Here is a 16,465-nt window from a genome sequence, read left to right as displayed (position 1 = left end):
CCCATTTGGCAGCCGCCCCCAGCGAGGTCAGAGCCCAGAGTCTGAGGAGCACACTCACTGCAAATCGGACTTGGCAGTTCTCCTCGCCCAGGTAGCACAGGTCTCCCGAGACGTTGGTCTCCAGCCACAGGTGCTCTCCGTTCACAGCGTTCTCCTGGAAGGAAAGAAACCACCACACTTCAGTCTTCTTTCAGGCTTAAAGGGGAAGCTCTCAAATTTTGATTTTGGATGCAAGAAAGTTGAAGCCAAGGAGTTTAAGCACTTTTCATCTTACCCCTGAAAATACTGCAGGTGTTGATCTTAACAAAATTCTGGAAATGGGAAAAGGAGTTTCGGGAAAGTTTGAGCCAGTAACTAAAGCAGACATTAGATCTATAGAAGCTTTACACATGGATGTGGTAATCTTTGAAATATATATTGAACAGATGAGGAAAAACCCTCAAATTGTACAATGTAAATCCAAACACTGCAGATTCCATGACAATTAAAATAAATTCTATTCAAAATTGCCTTTGCTGAGCAAATTAGCTACAAAGGAGGATAGCAGTAGTAAAGCACTTTAAGTTAAGACTGTTTGAAAACACATCTATACCAGTAATGGGTAAATTCTATTTCTAAGCCAGAGGTTTCCTGAAACTCAGTTTGAAGTTGAAAGTCACTGTGTACTCAAAGGCCTAATACATTTCCACTAATTCAAGCATTGTGCCAGTTCAGTAGGGTCATCACCCAATTATTTCTAAATTTTTCAAATTAAAAGATTTCTCTGCTTCTGGAACTACTCAAATACTTCCAGTGGCAAACAGAGAACAGCTATAGGTTTGGACTCAAAGTTTTCACATAGTGATGGGTGGGAATAATATCTGTAAAAATAAGTAAATAAATAAAAAGGCATTTCTTTGCTAGGTCTCCACAACCTAAAATATCCTAACTAATGGGAATTTATCATCCAACTTGAAAGTTTAACCATTTATAGAATAAAAAAATCCATTTTTCATCCTTTTATTCTTTATTCAGTCAATAAAATTTTATTCCCCATCACTGGTGCCAGGCACTGGGTTAGTGGGCTAATCCACAGAGTAAACTACTAGAGAACATGGAAATAAAACACATGATTACAGCAGCAAATACTAGGGAATCCTTAACACAGCAAAAATCCTGCCAACTCTTTTAAAAACTGAAATATAAATCACAGTAGGGAAATGGTCAAAAACCACTGGAAGTACCAACCCAGGTACACTGCATCCCACCTTGCTGATAAGTCTGACCAGATTCAGACACAGGAGGACTGATTAGCTGACCTCATTCTTGGGGAGTGGGGGATCTGATTAGAAATACCAATCTTTGTGAGGGAAGAGGGAAAGAAAAAGATGGAGGCTTCCTACCACAGTGGTTCTAACATACTGGTCCTCAAATTTGACTGCTCATTAAATGACCTGGGGAGTTTCTAAGATTACTCAGGCACTGTTCCCAAAGAGTTTATTTTAATTACTCTGAGGTGAAACCTGGGCATCAGGAGTTTTCAAAGGTCTGGAGGTGACTCTGTGCAGTAGAGTCTGAAACCATAATCCAGTAAACCCCAACCCACCTCTTCAAGCCTGAGACAATAGATTGTAGAACATGTCTATGACTGATCTATTACACTTGGTACTTCTCTGCCCTTGTACAGTCACCAGAGAAGAAGGTGAGAGAGGAGGAGAGAGGAGCCAAGGCAGCCATATCTAAGGAGAGAAAGAGGGATTATAAGGGAAGAGACATGAAAACACAGAAACACTGTGAGTAAGCTCAAAGTTAACAAGATAGATCCTGGGGACAGGGAAAAGGAAACAACCACACACGGGCATTTAAAGAAGCAATATAATAAATTTAAAACATTCACAAATGTACCTAGTAATCTCACATTTGGAAATGTACCGTATGAAAAGAATCCTAATGGAAGAAAAATCTATATACATTTAGAAGTTTAGCTTCTCTCCTAGGTCTTTATAGCCAGGACTGCTAGCCATCCACCAACATCATTTTTCTTTTCTTCCTGAACATACAAGTAGACCTTATTACCCAACTTCCTTGCAATGTGACCACGTTCTAATGAAAGGAACACGTGCAGGAGTGGTGAGGACTGTTTTCAGACTTGGTCCATTAAAACCTCCCACATGTGTTCCTTCGTGCTCTTCTCCCATACTGGATACCTGGAAAGTCAACTTCTAGGATGACTTTAGAAGCCTTCTGAGGAAGATGTAAGAGCAACAGTCTGTCTGGGTCATTGAATAACTATGGAACGGGGCCAACCCCCTACCCAACCTACTTGGAACAGTCTGGTCTGCTACACTTCTATATTTACCCATTATATGTGAGTATTTCATTTATTCCACTCAGTCTACCCCAACTAATATGGGCCTCTTCTCTTTGCTCATATTTTGGTCTGGATTTCCTTTCATGATCTACATCTACCCCTAAGTTATTTACCATCCACTGAGCAGTACCATCCTCTGAGTCCTGGTTCCTTCTGCTCTGAACTCTAATTCTGACATTCTCTCTGATATTTTCCACTGCTGTAGAATTAATTCCCTGGAAAACATAGCTATGACTATATTTATTTCTTGCCCATAATGCTTAAATGATTCCCTATTATTTACAAAATGAACTCCAAATTTAAGTACACATACTAGACCTTTCGTTAATGGCATCGATCTGTCTATCCTTAACCTTCCTTATTCACCTTTATACATTTAACTCTCTCGTTGCTCTTGTCTAAATAGAGCCATACTTTCCCTTTTGTGTGCCATGTTTTTGTTTATTCAATTCTCCCCACCCAGGAACCTCTTTATCTCTTCTCTACACATCCATCTTGAAATACTATCTTAAATAGTATAAAACTCAGAGTATCTATCTGTGGCAGACAAAAAATATAGCTCACCCATTCTAAATGAAGACAACATTCTGTATTTATGAGTGCTGAGACAGCTCTCTATAGATGTACCTACGAATATCTCTCTTATTTTCAGTCTATTTCTCAAAGTCCAAAAACTTATCTCCTGCTCTGATTTACTCAAATCATTTATTCTGATTTATTGTATCCTCTGCCTCATATCATCTACCCAAGAATAGAGATCCACCAATATATCTAGATAGACAGACAGACATAGAGATATGATTCTTTGCCTTCAAGTTCTACTGAAGTCCTAGTAATAGTTATAGGTAAAAAAGCAAAATAGAAAAGTTGGGAATGGGGGAGTGTTATAGACTGAATAAGACAGACAGAGTGCATTGACACCAGCAGCCAATAATTTACACAAAATGAAGATACTTACTCGTAAAAAGTGTTTAAAACAGTAAGAAGATTACAAATAGGAATCCTATGTAAATGTCCCTAAAAATTCAGAAAGGAAAAAAATCTTCACGATAATAATAGGTGAAACCTGTCTTGGGTGGTTTGCATGTGTGCTAATCAGTAAGCAGATGGCTGTCGTGCACTGGAAATGTGGTCAGCCTGATTGAGATGTGCCGTCAGTGTAAACTTCAGAGCAAATTCTGAAGACTCTGTGTGAAAACGGAATGTGAACTGTCTCATTGATCATTTTTATATTGATCGCATGCTGAATTTGTAATATTATTGACATATTTGGTAAAACAAAACATGGTGTTAAAATTCACTTTAGCTATTTCTTTTTGCTTTTTTCAATGTGGCTCCTAGAAAATTTAGAATTACTCTACACCTGATATATATGTCTACTGGACAGTGTCAGGTTAGCTAATTACTTGCCAAAGGATAGAAGATCAGGCCTGATACTCTTACTGACCTATGAAGTTGTAGGATTCTATGATTTCCCCCAACAACCAGTGTAATTTACCTTACAATTTTCACAATTTGGGTAAATAAAGGACTGGTGAGAGTGCATGAAATCACTCTTTTCCCACTATTAACAGGGCTGACCAGGTCCAGGACCTTCCGTGGTTTATAGCCGGGTAGTCCCATGCTCTGAGCAATCTGATCTCTTGATTAACCTGACAGTTTTTGAAATGGGAATGGGAGTGGGGAAAACTGCTGGGTGGGAGTCACTTTTGGTGATGACACCCAAACCCGAAGGTAAAGATGCTGAGACCTGAAGCTTGTGAAGAAGGCGCAGGTCTGCTAGGACTTGTCATTTGAAACAAGACAAAAATGGGAACACACGTACTTGCACAGGCACACACACACCTGCCTCCCCTGGCCTTTCATTCAAAGTTTCTAAAGATAAGATGACCTAGTTTCATAACCCAGTTTATAGCAATCCCACGTGAAGATTCTGTTTCCCTAATCTTGTCTCTGAACCAAAGAGTGAGGCGGTGCCCTGACTGTGTTACGTTTCTACTGCCTGGGAGAGAGCACGTCATTTCTTAGCACGTCATTTCTTATCATCATCAACTATAGGAAAGGAAATGTGGTCTGGATTTAGAGTCTGGCTTTGTTTGTGCTGAGGCTCTGTTTTCCTTAGCCCTCAGAACTAGAGGAAATTTTCCAATGAGGGAAGAATAAAATGTCCTTTAAGAAAGATCTTGGTGGCTTTTCCACCATTGTTTTGAGAGTTGTTTTAGGCTGCATAATGGGCAAGAACAAATTATAAAATAATTTGACAGTGGAGATAGAATAAGACCCACTTCCCATGCTCTCTGCTATAATGTTCAAAACAGGGAAGAAATCTCTATGCCCAGATGAAGTCTCCATCACAAGAGGGGCATGTGACATTTCAGAGAAGACATTCGTTATCTATGCATTAGACACACTTCTAAATAGGCTAAAGTCCCTCTAAAGTGGAAACTTGGACTCCGGCCCAGGAGATGAGAATATTTCTTTTTCCCTTTGAGCATTACCCCCTTTCTAGAAATTTAGCCTATTTCCCCCCAAACTGGCTTGGCTTGGCATGGTGTCAGTGGGAGCAGACCCTGTAGGTTGCCACCATGAAGGTGAAGAAGGGATGCCTTTTGGAGAAATGAAAAGATCAAACAACTGTGTGTGTTTTAAGACTTAACACAATGCATTGTGTTAGAAAGACAAGTTAAAAAGAGTTACTTGGAATTAAAATAGCATAAATCCATTTATTTTTTTAAGCAGGCTTTGGACTCATGTCTACCACACCTTTCAGGAACCAGAGATTATCTACATGCCCATGAACCCCCAGTGAAATGTCCCCTTCTCACTGATTGAACAGAAAAGCTATAATCACTCAGGCCCCTGACATCAGTAACCGGACGCAAGGCCCATGATGCTGTGCTTTCCACGGTGAAGAAGAAAGAACAAGCAGAAATCACTGTCCCTCTCTTCAAGAAGCCTGAAATCTAACTAAGGACCTAGAGTAAGAAAATCAACTCAAAAACACTAATTTGGTTCTAAGATTTGTAAGACAATGCATGATGGTGAGAGCAATTGTGAGGGATCAAAGCAAAAAGTGAATATAATAAAGGGAATTGGTTCAATTGAAAAGCTGAGTGTGGCCTGGCAGAGAGCAAGAGAGGGCATTTCTTGAAGAAATAATTTCCACATTGGGTGGGGCCGACTGTCTACTGTTGTTAATAGAAGACTCAGGCACCAGCCTGAAGACCCATCTGGCTACTCCCCACACGTCGACTCAAAGGGTTCTAACCCTGACATGCATGAAGGGAAAGGCGTGTGCACAGGCAGCAAGAAGTGAATGTTGGCAAAGAGTCATGGAGGAAATGCAACTATGTGTTTCCTGCCACTGTTATAACTCCACAGGCCACCATGACAGGGTGCCCACAATAAACCATAGGAGCAAATCAGAGCAGGACAGAAGCTTTGGACTTTGAGGAACAAACTAAAAAAGAGAGAGAGTATATATCACCAGGTAGGAAAAGGAAAATGGAATGCTTGAAGGAAACTATTACGTTCATGTACTCAAAGCATAAAAACTGACTCCTATAATAGTACACTCCTCTCCAAAACACACAGGTGCCTACAGTCTGGGCTCCCTGAGTCAGGGTGCCCCTGGGTCTCAGGCACCCCACCAGCAGGCTACTCCTCAAAGCCCTATGCAAGAGGATATTTAGGAAACAATTGTGCCCCACCTGAAGACTTTAGCACCTTTAGCACATGTACTGGAGTCAGAACATGACCCTTTTAGGATTCTACAGTAAGTAGAAACTTGCACATAAGATCCTAAATCCAGGTTCACCCTGATTTGTCTTGCAAATTCAGGGGTCCCATGAACAGCTTTTCTGTTATCTCACTGGTGAAATGAGGAGAGGAGAGGTGACATAGGTCAGCAGGTCATAATACTATAGGCCTCTGAGATGACAGACCTCAAACCAAATGGTATTTTGCAAAGAATTTGAACCTGAGAGTCAAGGAAGGTGGGATGGGGAACAAGGAGACTCTTGCCAGCTCTGATCCACCCCTGTTCTGCCAAAAGCATAACTTAGCACTATCAGGGCCCTTCATCCTCACCAATAGCAAGAAATGGAGATCTTCTTTATTGTATTTTATTTTTTAAATTCTTGCCATCCTCCTCCGCATTTTTGAGACTCTCAAGACACTCCAAGTCAAATTAATGTTTAATAAACAGCAGTGAAAAAGTAAAGCTTGATCACTTGAACACATTTAGTGAGAAGGTAAGCTGACAGAAGGAGATAAATAGAGGAGTACACAAGTGGATAGGATACGGGAACAGCAGATATAAGTCACACAGAGGACTAGTCTTACACTTTAAACAGAATGAAGAAAATCCTGGTTTAGCTCTTTGAAAAGACATGTAAACTAAAATGATATAAATGAAATGGGTGCAAAGCATATTCATTAAGAAAAGCAAAAAATTCTGTAGTGAGGGCAAGTACCAGGTAAAGTCTTAGCAAAAGAATATACAACGGGGTAAAGGAAGTCTCTTCAATAAATGGTGCTGGGAAAACTAGTCAGAGATATGCAAAAAAGTGAAACTGGACCACCTCTTACCATATACAAAAATAAACTCAAACTGGATTAAAGACTTAAATGTCAGACCTGAAGCCAGAAAACTAGGAGAACACATAGGCACTAAACTCTTTGACACTGTTCTTTGTAATATATTTTTGGCTATGCCTTCTTGGACAAGGGCAACAAAAGCAAAGAAAAACAAATGGGATTACATCAAACTAAAAAGTTTTTGCACAGTGAAGCAAACCATCAACAAGATGAAATACAACCTACTGAATTGGAGAAGATATTTACCAATGATATATCCAAAAACCAAAACATATAAGGAACTCATGCAACTCAACATCAGAAAGTCACTGGAATGTTTTCATCAATGTTTCTTCCTCTCTTCTGAGAAAAATGTTTTACATGATTGTAGTAAGAAATGGTAGGGTTGGTCACTGTTTGGCTTCTGTTTGCTAACAGAAATATTAGCCCACAATTATGTGTTTTTCAGAGTCACATCTTAAAACTCCTTACACAGCATCTCTCTAAATAACCCTTCAGCTGAAGTGTCTTGAAACAAGGCTTTTCGTTTTCCCTCAGTTGTTAAAACTCCCAAAGTGTTTCCTGCCACCATGGTAACTCCACAGGCCACCACGACAGGGTGCCCACAAAGGAGAGTGGGAATAAAGAATCAATACACATGAACCCAGCCTTAGTTCCCATTAGTTCTTCTCCTATGATATACTGTACCTTTCACCACTAGCCCAAAATACCATTCCAATGAAATATTAGGAATCAGAAAATTATATGTACTAGTCAAGCTTTGGCTCAAGCAGGACACTTCTTTTTTAATTCTTTGTGTGTGTATGTGTGTGTGTGTGTGTGTGTGTGTGTGTGTGTGTGTGTGTGATTAAAGCACTTTAGTAAGGTTACTCCCTCAATAGAGTGAGCTTCTCAAATACCCATTTCTTTTTCTTTTCTTTAAAATTTATCTTTATTGTTGAAAGTATTACAGGTATCCCTTCCCCCTCAACTGACCCCCTCCACCCACCCCACCATGCGGCCTATTGCAGTATTGTCTATGTTCATGGGTTATGCAATATGCACATAAGTTCTTTGGTTAATCTCGTCCCATCCCCCCTCCCCACTTCCCTCTGATATTCATCAGCCTGCTCCATGCCTCCATGTCTCTGGATTTATTTTTGTTCGTCAGTTTATTTTGTTCATTATATTCTACATATACAGTAAGTGAGATCATGTGATACTTATCTTTCAAAAGCATTTCTGATAACTATTTCCAACATCAAACAGGGATGGAGTGTCTCCCCTCACACTCCAGTGATGGGCTCTGTACTCCTCTAGGTGTCACCACTGCTTTTTTACCTGTTGATTTCTTCTCTGCACTCTGCATTCTAAGCTTCTTAAAGAAAGAAACATATTCCTCACCTCAGAATTCCAAGGAACCAACACAGGTTCGAGGACCAACAAGTACTCAAATGTGAGATGAATTAATAAATTCATCAATTACTTTATTTCTGAATAAATAATTCTGCAGGCTATACAGTTTGTGAAGAACTTTCACATTTACTGCCACATTTGATCCTAACAACATCCATGAAGTTCCCCTTAGAAAGGGCTAAAATTGTCCCCATCTATAGATGAAAACACTGAGGCTGAAAGAAACCAAGTGTCTTGGCTAATGTCACACAAGGAGCAGAAAAAAGATTTCATGAAGGTTTCTGATCTAAATGATTTAAACTCTCTCATTAGAGTCTTGCCTCTCAAATAGAGGATTGTTTGGGACATCATGAATATTAAACTACTTTTTTGGGGTCCCGATTTATAACACATGCTCACTATAATCATGGGTGCTTGCATGCCATTCTTGGATTTTATTTATCTGTTTGTTTATACATTTAATTCTATGTAATCACTGGTGTATACTAGTATATATCCTAATCTTTATTATGATTTAAGAGTTTATTACATAACTGTCCTGGAATAAAGGGAAGCTCCAGGAGAGGAACATCCTCCTGAACAATGCAATGTACTCAGATAGTAACAAACTCTCAGCACTGATGTAAAACAATAATGTTGGTATGTGCTTGAGTGAGAGAAATATTGTACTATAAAAGGACATTAAATCATGGCATCCTATATAATAAAAGCCTAATATGCTAAGTATCCGGTCACCCAGTCGGCCATTCAACCAAAGTGTAATATGCTAAAAATATGCTAATAACATGCTAATAATATGCTAAAGCTGCTCAACTGCTTGCTATGATGTGCACTGACCACCATGGGGCAGACGTTCTGACCAGTAAGTTAGCTTGCTGCTGGGGTCCGGCCGATCTGGACTGAGCCAGACAGGCCAGACATGCCCTGGAGCCCTCCCACAGTCCCTCCCTGGCTGGCCAACCTCCCATGTCCCTCCCTCACACTCCAGTGATGGTCTCTGTACTCCTCTATTCTAAGTGTCAACACTGCTTTTTTACCTGTTGATTTCTTCCCTGGTCCCAATTGTGCACCAATGGGGTCCCTTGGCCTGGCCTGCACCCTCTCGCAATCCGGGACCCCTCAGGGGATGTCGGAGGGCCAGTGTCGGCCCAAGGGTGGAATGACCAGTCGTTATGACATGCATTGACCACCAGGGGGCAGACGCTCAATGCAGGAGCTGCCCCCTGGTGGTCAGTGCGCTCCCACAGAGGGAGTTTCACTCAGCCAGAAGCCCGGCTCATGGCTGGCGAGCGCAGCAGCAGTGGTGGGAGAGGCTCTGTGGCAGCGCTAAGAATGTCTGACTGATGGCTTAGGCCCACTTCCCATGGGTGTACAAATTTCATGCACTAGGCCTCTAGTATGTACTAAAAAATTAATTTAATTTTAAAACTTCTCTCTTTTCTCCCACCCTGCCATGCTCTTTCTTATGAGAAGAGAAGCACATGAATTTCCCCTCTGTCAACTCAACTACAAATTCTAAACAAAATTCACCATCAAGACCAGAAAGGCAGAATTTCAGATCAGCCTTCCTCTCTTTCCATGTCATCCCTTACATTCCTTCAGGAAGGGACAAAGCCTTTCAATCCAGTTAGAGATGTCTTCCACCAAGAACTTGACTCACTGATGACTCTCAATAAATGTTCTAATTGACTTAAGAATTTCAGGCTGCAATCTTCAACTCCAGTTCATAGTTTTTATGGAGGTCTTTTGGTTAAAATATTAACATCAACAAATATGCCCACTCCCACTGATACAAAACCTATCTATCTTTGAGTTAGGGGAGGAAGTATAACAGACTGGAGACATGAAGTGCCTAGAATTTAAAGTAAGGTCATCCTCTATAAAAAAAATAAATAAATATTTATAAAAGGAAAAAAAGTACCAAAAAGGCAAAGCAGCATGAGTTGAGGAAATCAAACTTAGATTCCATGATGCTGCTAAGGATAAGTGTAATTCATCATTAGCTTAGAGGAGCCAATGAGCACGTGCGCAGAGGTACTTTTTATCTCACAGCTGCACACCCAGGCAGTTTCAAATGATTCATGAAGATTTCATTTTAGTCTTCAACACATCTGACCTCATATATTAGTAAAGAAGCTATGTTCCTAGGATTCTGAGAATGGCTTAGATATGTAAAGATGGGTCAGTGAGCCATATTGAAAATATTAAGTCCTTACAACCAAAATTACCCTACCCAGCAAGGCTATCATTTAAAATTTAAGGAGAAATAAAGAGTTTCTCAGACAAGACAAGGTTAAAGGAGTTCACCACCACCAAACCATATTATAAGAAATGTTAAAAGGTTTTCTTTAAGAATTAGAAAGAAAAGATTAAAAATAAGAACAATAAAAGGCAATAAATACAAGTCTATCAACAATTGAATCTAAATAACAAAATAAATGAACAAGTAGAACAGAAACAGACTCATAGATATAAAAAACATTTTGTCAGATGGGAAGAGGGTGGGGGAATAATTAAAAAGGTGAATGGATTAAGAAGTACAAATTGGTTGTTACAGAATAGTCATAAGGATGTAAACTACATCAGAAGGAATTCGTCAATAATGTTCTAATAACTACGTATGGTGTCAGATGGGTATGAGATTTATGAAGATGATCACTTAGTAAGTTATATAATGTCTACACTGGGTTTTATACCTGAAACTAATATAATATTGTATATCAACTGTAATTGAAAAGTAAGAATATAAAAATAAAGAAAGTTATTAAGTATTGCCTGTAGTTATAGGAATCCTGAGAAAGAGACAGACACACACGCAATCAAATTATGTTTAAATAAAAAAGCCAACACCTACACTCCAGTCCAGAGTTGCTCTGGGCTCCTTCGCTGGACCATTTGCCACAGGAAGACCGAGGGGATGAGCAGGAGTCAGGTGCTGCAGGCCTGCCCGGGAGATTGCTTTCCTGCAGCAAGAAAGACAAACACACAAAGAAAAAGCACATCAGGAGGTAGTACAGAGCAAAAAATTTCCCATGGGGTAGAAATGATGCTTGAGTTAGTCTTCTACATGTGCAAACTGTATTGGAATATATCTCTTTAAAGTTCATGGTGAAGATAGAAGGTTGGGAGGTCTCAAAGATAGGGAGGTTGAGGGGGTCACTTTGGGACAATACTACTTCAGGACGACAAATTAAAATGTAAGTCCCAGTTGAAATTAGAGGGCAGGATGGGTTGGGTAGACACAATACTTGGACAAGTTTAAAGCTGCCAGACAGTAAAAGCAAGAAAAGCAGGCTCATAAGGTCTTCTACTGAAATTCCTCCACTTCCCAACCAAAGTACTCTTCAAGCTGGCCACATCACCAAGTTTACTCTGGCTCCTCTTAGGAACATCCTCCCTTTCTCTTGAAGAAGATTTGTACCAGTAGCTCGAGGTTCTAAATGGGAGAAGACTGAGTTGTATCTGCCAAGAAATCTCAAACACTGAAAGACCAATATCTTACCAAGGTCCCAGCAAGAAAAAAATCTAGAACGTGTTGTTTAGACTTTAGGTTTATTGAGTGGAACATAAATGGATTCAGGTGAGAAAGGTGGGAAAAGAAAGTCAGCCCTGACTTTGATCTGCAAAGATAAGAAATAAGAGGAGCCCCTTTAGCAAGCAACTATGACTATTGCTGAGAAAAGGAAAGGGAGGCAAGATAACAAAGTGGGGAGAATGAGAACAGCAAGATAGAAGGAGAAAGCAGGGTTCACCCAGGGAGATCCTGTAGTATCATCATGAATAACAGAAGTCAGTTTCCGAACATCTCCATCAAAAAACGCCAAACAAAGGTCTTCAGCTTAAATATGAGTGCTCAGGCGTGAATTAACTACTAGTAAGAAGCTTCTAGAAGGGCCAGGAGCTTTCCCTCTGCAGAAGTGACCGGATGTGCTCTGAGAATTACCTGAGCTAGAATTAGGTGGATCTTGTGACGCTGCAGCTTTGAGTCCTGATCAGTCTGAGGGGGAGGCCCGGGAATTTGCATTTACAAATGCATATTCCTTCTGTAAGCTAAAAGTTTACAAACGTCTCTATGGGAATCTGAAAGGATTTTAATCTAAAATGGAACTGGAGAATATGAAATGGAGAATCGCACACATGAGCCCTCAGGAAAAATAAGAACTGAGAGACTGATTTCCCATAAATGCCTGATTTATAGGAGACCGAAACTTATCCCTGGGCCAATGATCATTTGCCAAGAATCTCTCCCCACCCTCCAGCCAATGAACTTGCTGTTTGGACTCTGGCTAGGCTCACATCTCCTTGCCGCTTTGCCCATAAAAACAGCTCACCCCAAACCATTAACAGACTCACCTGTAGCTTGCTACAGTCTGTGTGTCCTGAATTGCAATTCTCCTGCTAGTCCCGAATAATCTGAATTTCTGGTAATTCGATCTTGGGTCAGTTTACCTCTTAATTTAGGTTGATAGGGCAGGTGGAAGAGCACTAACTTACCCAGGCCCATCAAGGGGGAGCCCTGAAGGAAATCATCAGCAAGTTCATTGTGCACTTCACCCCATTAGCTCTCTGCAGCCTGTTTCATAGAACGTGAACATCTGCCATCTGTTACTGGACCCACAGCACATCAGGTCCCCTGAGAGGCCCAGACCCTCAGACTCCTTCACCCATCTCACTCTACAGAGAACCAAGGTTCCAGACAGTGAGATGGGGGAAAGACAGGCAGTGATGCCCAATATATGGTGAATCCCATCAACTGAGCCATTGAAGGAAAAGGAACTTGCCGGGGTAAAGGAGAGGAGTGAGAGCAGAAGCTAAAAGCGTCCTTGGGCCCTAGAAGGCAGGTGATCTCACTGTACTGTTCACAGAGCCCTGCAGACTCCACCCAGAAGTAGAATTTATAAAGTTGAGAGAGATGAGCAGCAGCCCACAACCTGAAGAAAAGCTGGGCAAGAATCCAGAAACGAACCCAGGACTGTGCAGCCACTAGTCAACGACCCACACATGTGCCCTGAGCAAGTGTCCAGCCCTTAATATACTCCTATTCCTGCACAGGAAGTCCCAGAATAGCGTCTGGGTCTTCGGTAGTCAGGAGTGATCACATCAAGCTTGCCCGTAGCTGACTTTCGGAAGCTCCCACCAGGCAGCAGGCAATGTGCTTGCCTTATATAAGCCCCCACAGAGTCATTACAAGTATGTGGGCCTTTAATGAAGACAGCCTGAGGACATGATATTCTCTTTCCTCACTTTCACCCAAGCAAATAATTAACAACATCAATTTGGCCCCTCACCCCGAAGTATATTCTATTTTATTGAGCAATAAGAAAAGAATGCTGGCCTCGACAATAAAGATAATTTTTTTTAATTCGGAAAACAAAGAAAAGAATACTGGAGGATTCTTATAGGGTGATCCTTTATCCCCCCAAGTGTTTTCCTCCACCTGAGTTCAAGGAGCTTCTTTCGCATTTTTAATCGGGACTTTTCCCTGGCTTTGAAGGACTTGGTATAGTGATTCTGAGTTAGTTTTCATCACTGAAAAAATCAGATCTCTGGTAGGAGGTGCAGAGATGCGGGAGAGCGGAGGAACGGAGGTGTGTGAAACAGGCTGGCAACTGGGTACGCTGTGGTCTTTTTTAATCAGGAGGGAAATACAAACTCGCAACTGCTCTGAACTCCAGTTCCGAGCGAGACTCTGGGGACCCAGACTCATAGAGGGAGAAACTGGACTGTCTGGCATCAGGCCAGAACATGAGGGCGGCTTTCCCTCAGAGGTGCTTGCAGCATTAATTGTTCCTGCATGGGGCCGAGGGACACAGAGACCCAGGGACCTATCCGGGGCAGGGCCAACCCTCAACCATTGCTTTTTGCACCACCCCGTGATTCCCTGAGACCACGCTGCACCCAATTTACAACCCCACCCAAGCTGTGTGCAGAGGCTTTTGCATATGAATGTCCTGGCCTTTTGCAACATAACCTAACAAACTGCAGCCAGGTCAAAGAACCCCAAAGCTTCCAAAAGAAGGCTTAAGGCTCATCAGCAGCCTGCATTGCTTCACCGCTGCACCTCATCAGAGCACCTCCAAACCCCAAACAAAGAGAAGGAACCTGCAGATCTCTCTGTAGCTCCGGCTGGGTGGCCTCAGGCAATGGCTGACTTTACACCTCCTTGGAGATCCAAGAGCCAGTGTACCCAGTGGTCAAAGTGAGACCACACCAGATTACAACTCTTTAGATCCATAAGAGACACACTGAGGGGGCAGACTCAGTGAGCACCAAAGCCCCACTGAAGCAAGTCCTGCCCCATAAGGGTGTTTCCAGCACAGCAGTTTTCCCATTGTAGACACAACTGGTCCTCACAGCCAGTTGGTCTGGAGGTCAATTCCTCCCAGTGATACCAAAAGCAATCAAGGCTTAACTACAACAAGACTGTGCACAAAGACCACAATGGGTTGCATCAAGACCGTCCACCTCAGGTGACTAGGGAGGCTGAGCCACTGGGCCCTATAGGACACCTAGCACACAAAGCCACTCTATCAACATAGGGAAGCAGCCAAAATGCAGAGACAAAGAAACATGTCACAAATGAAAGAAATGGAGGAAAGCAAACTACTGGATATAGAGTTCAAAACCACAGTTATAAGGTTATTCAAGAATCTTCTAGAAACCTCCAAGAAATTTAGTGAGACCCTCAAGGATATGAAAAAAGAACAATTAGAAATTAAGCATACACTGACTGAAATAAAGAATAATATACAGAGATCCAACAGCAGACTAGAGGATCGCAAGAATCAAGTCAAAGATTTGAAATACAAAGAAGCAAAAACACCCAACCAGAAAAGCAAAAAGAAAAAAGAATCCAAAAATATGAAGATAGTGTAAGGAGCGTCTGGGACAACTTCAAGCATACCAACATCTGAATTATGGTGGTGCCAGAAGAAGAGAGAGAGAGCAAGCTATTGAAAACCTATTTGAAGAAATAATGACAGAAAACTTCCCTTACCTGGTGAAAGAAATAGACTTACAAGTCCAGGAAGCACAGAGAACCCCAAACAAAAGGAATCTAAAGAGGACCACACCAAGACATATTATAATTAAAATGCCAAGAGCAAAAGACAAAGAGAGAATCTTAAAAGCAGCAATAGAAAAACAGTTAGTTACCTACAAAGGAGTACCCATACAACTGTCAGCTGATTTCACAACAGAAACTATGCAGGCCAGAAGGGAGTGGCAAGAAGTATTCAAAGTGATGAACAGCAAGAACCTACAACCAAGATTATTTTACCCAGCAAAGCTATCATTCAGAATTGAAGGTCAGATAAAGAGCTTCACAGATAAGAAAAAGCTGAAGGAGTTCACCACCACCAAACCAGTATTATATGAAATGCTGAAAGGTATACTTTAAGAAGAGGAAGAAGAAGAAAAAGGCAAAGATAAAAATTATGAACAACGAAGTGACAACAAATACATATCTATCAACAAGTGAATCTAAAAATCAAGTGAATAAAAAGTCTGATGAACAGAATAAACTGGTCAATATAATAGAATCAGGGGCATAGAAAGGGAATGGACTGACAATTCTCAGGGGGGAGGGGGTGTGGAGGGGGTGAGAAGAGATTGGACCAAATCGAACACCTATGGACGAGGACAATGGGAGGGTAAGGGCATGGGGGGGTGGGAACTGGGTGGAGGGGAGCTATGGGGAGGAAAAAGAGGAACAACTGTAATAATCTGAACAATAAAAACTTATTTAAAAAAAAAGAGTCTGCAGATTTTGCTGTGTTTTGGGGTTGGTGTATGTATGTGGGGAGGGGGGTAGAGAGGGTGTGGGAGACAGGGATTTTATGTTTCAATTTGCTCCAATACAAAAATCAATGGGGTTTCAATTTATCATTCTTTTCTTCTGCTCAGAATCCTTTCAAACCCACAGTCAGTAAAACCGTGAAATGCCAATGACTATTATATTAATTTTACAACACTTTTTAAAAAATTTATTTTATTGATTTTTTACAGAGAGGAAGGGAGAGGGATAGAAAGTTAGAAACATCAATGAGAGAGAAACATCGATCAGCTGCCTCCTGCACACCCCCTACTGGGGATGTGCCCACAACCAAGGTACATGCCCTT

At 41.2% G+C, this 16,465-nt stretch overlaps 1 protein-coding gene across 1 annotated transcript in view; it reads right to left on the bottom strand.

The window, feature by feature from the left end:
* DGKI (diacylglycerol kinase iota) overlaps positions 1-16,465 on the bottom strand; it is a 383,824-nt gene that overhangs the window by 237,918 nt on the left and 129,441 nt on the right. Inside the window, exons 2-3 of the mRNA XM_023753493.1 lie at positions 11,199-11,307; positions 59-154 (exon numbers count right to left, since the gene is read on the bottom strand). The gene's annotated coding sequence lies outside the window, so the exon portion shown is untranslated. The remainder of the gene's footprint in view (positions 1-58; positions 155-11,198; positions 11,308-16,465) is intronic.

This window comes from Myotis lucifugus, unplaced genomic scaffold, assembly GCF_000147115.1.
Source record: "Myotis lucifugus unplaced genomic scaffold, Myoluc2.0 scaffold_46, whole genome shotgun sequence".
In the NCBI taxonomy this organism is placed as follows: domain Eukaryota; kingdom Metazoa; phylum Chordata; class Mammalia; order Chiroptera; family Vespertilionidae; genus Myotis; species Myotis lucifugus.
The sequence above is the reverse complement of the archived record's forward strand: the minus strand, read 5'-3'. Positions and strand labels throughout refer to the sequence as shown.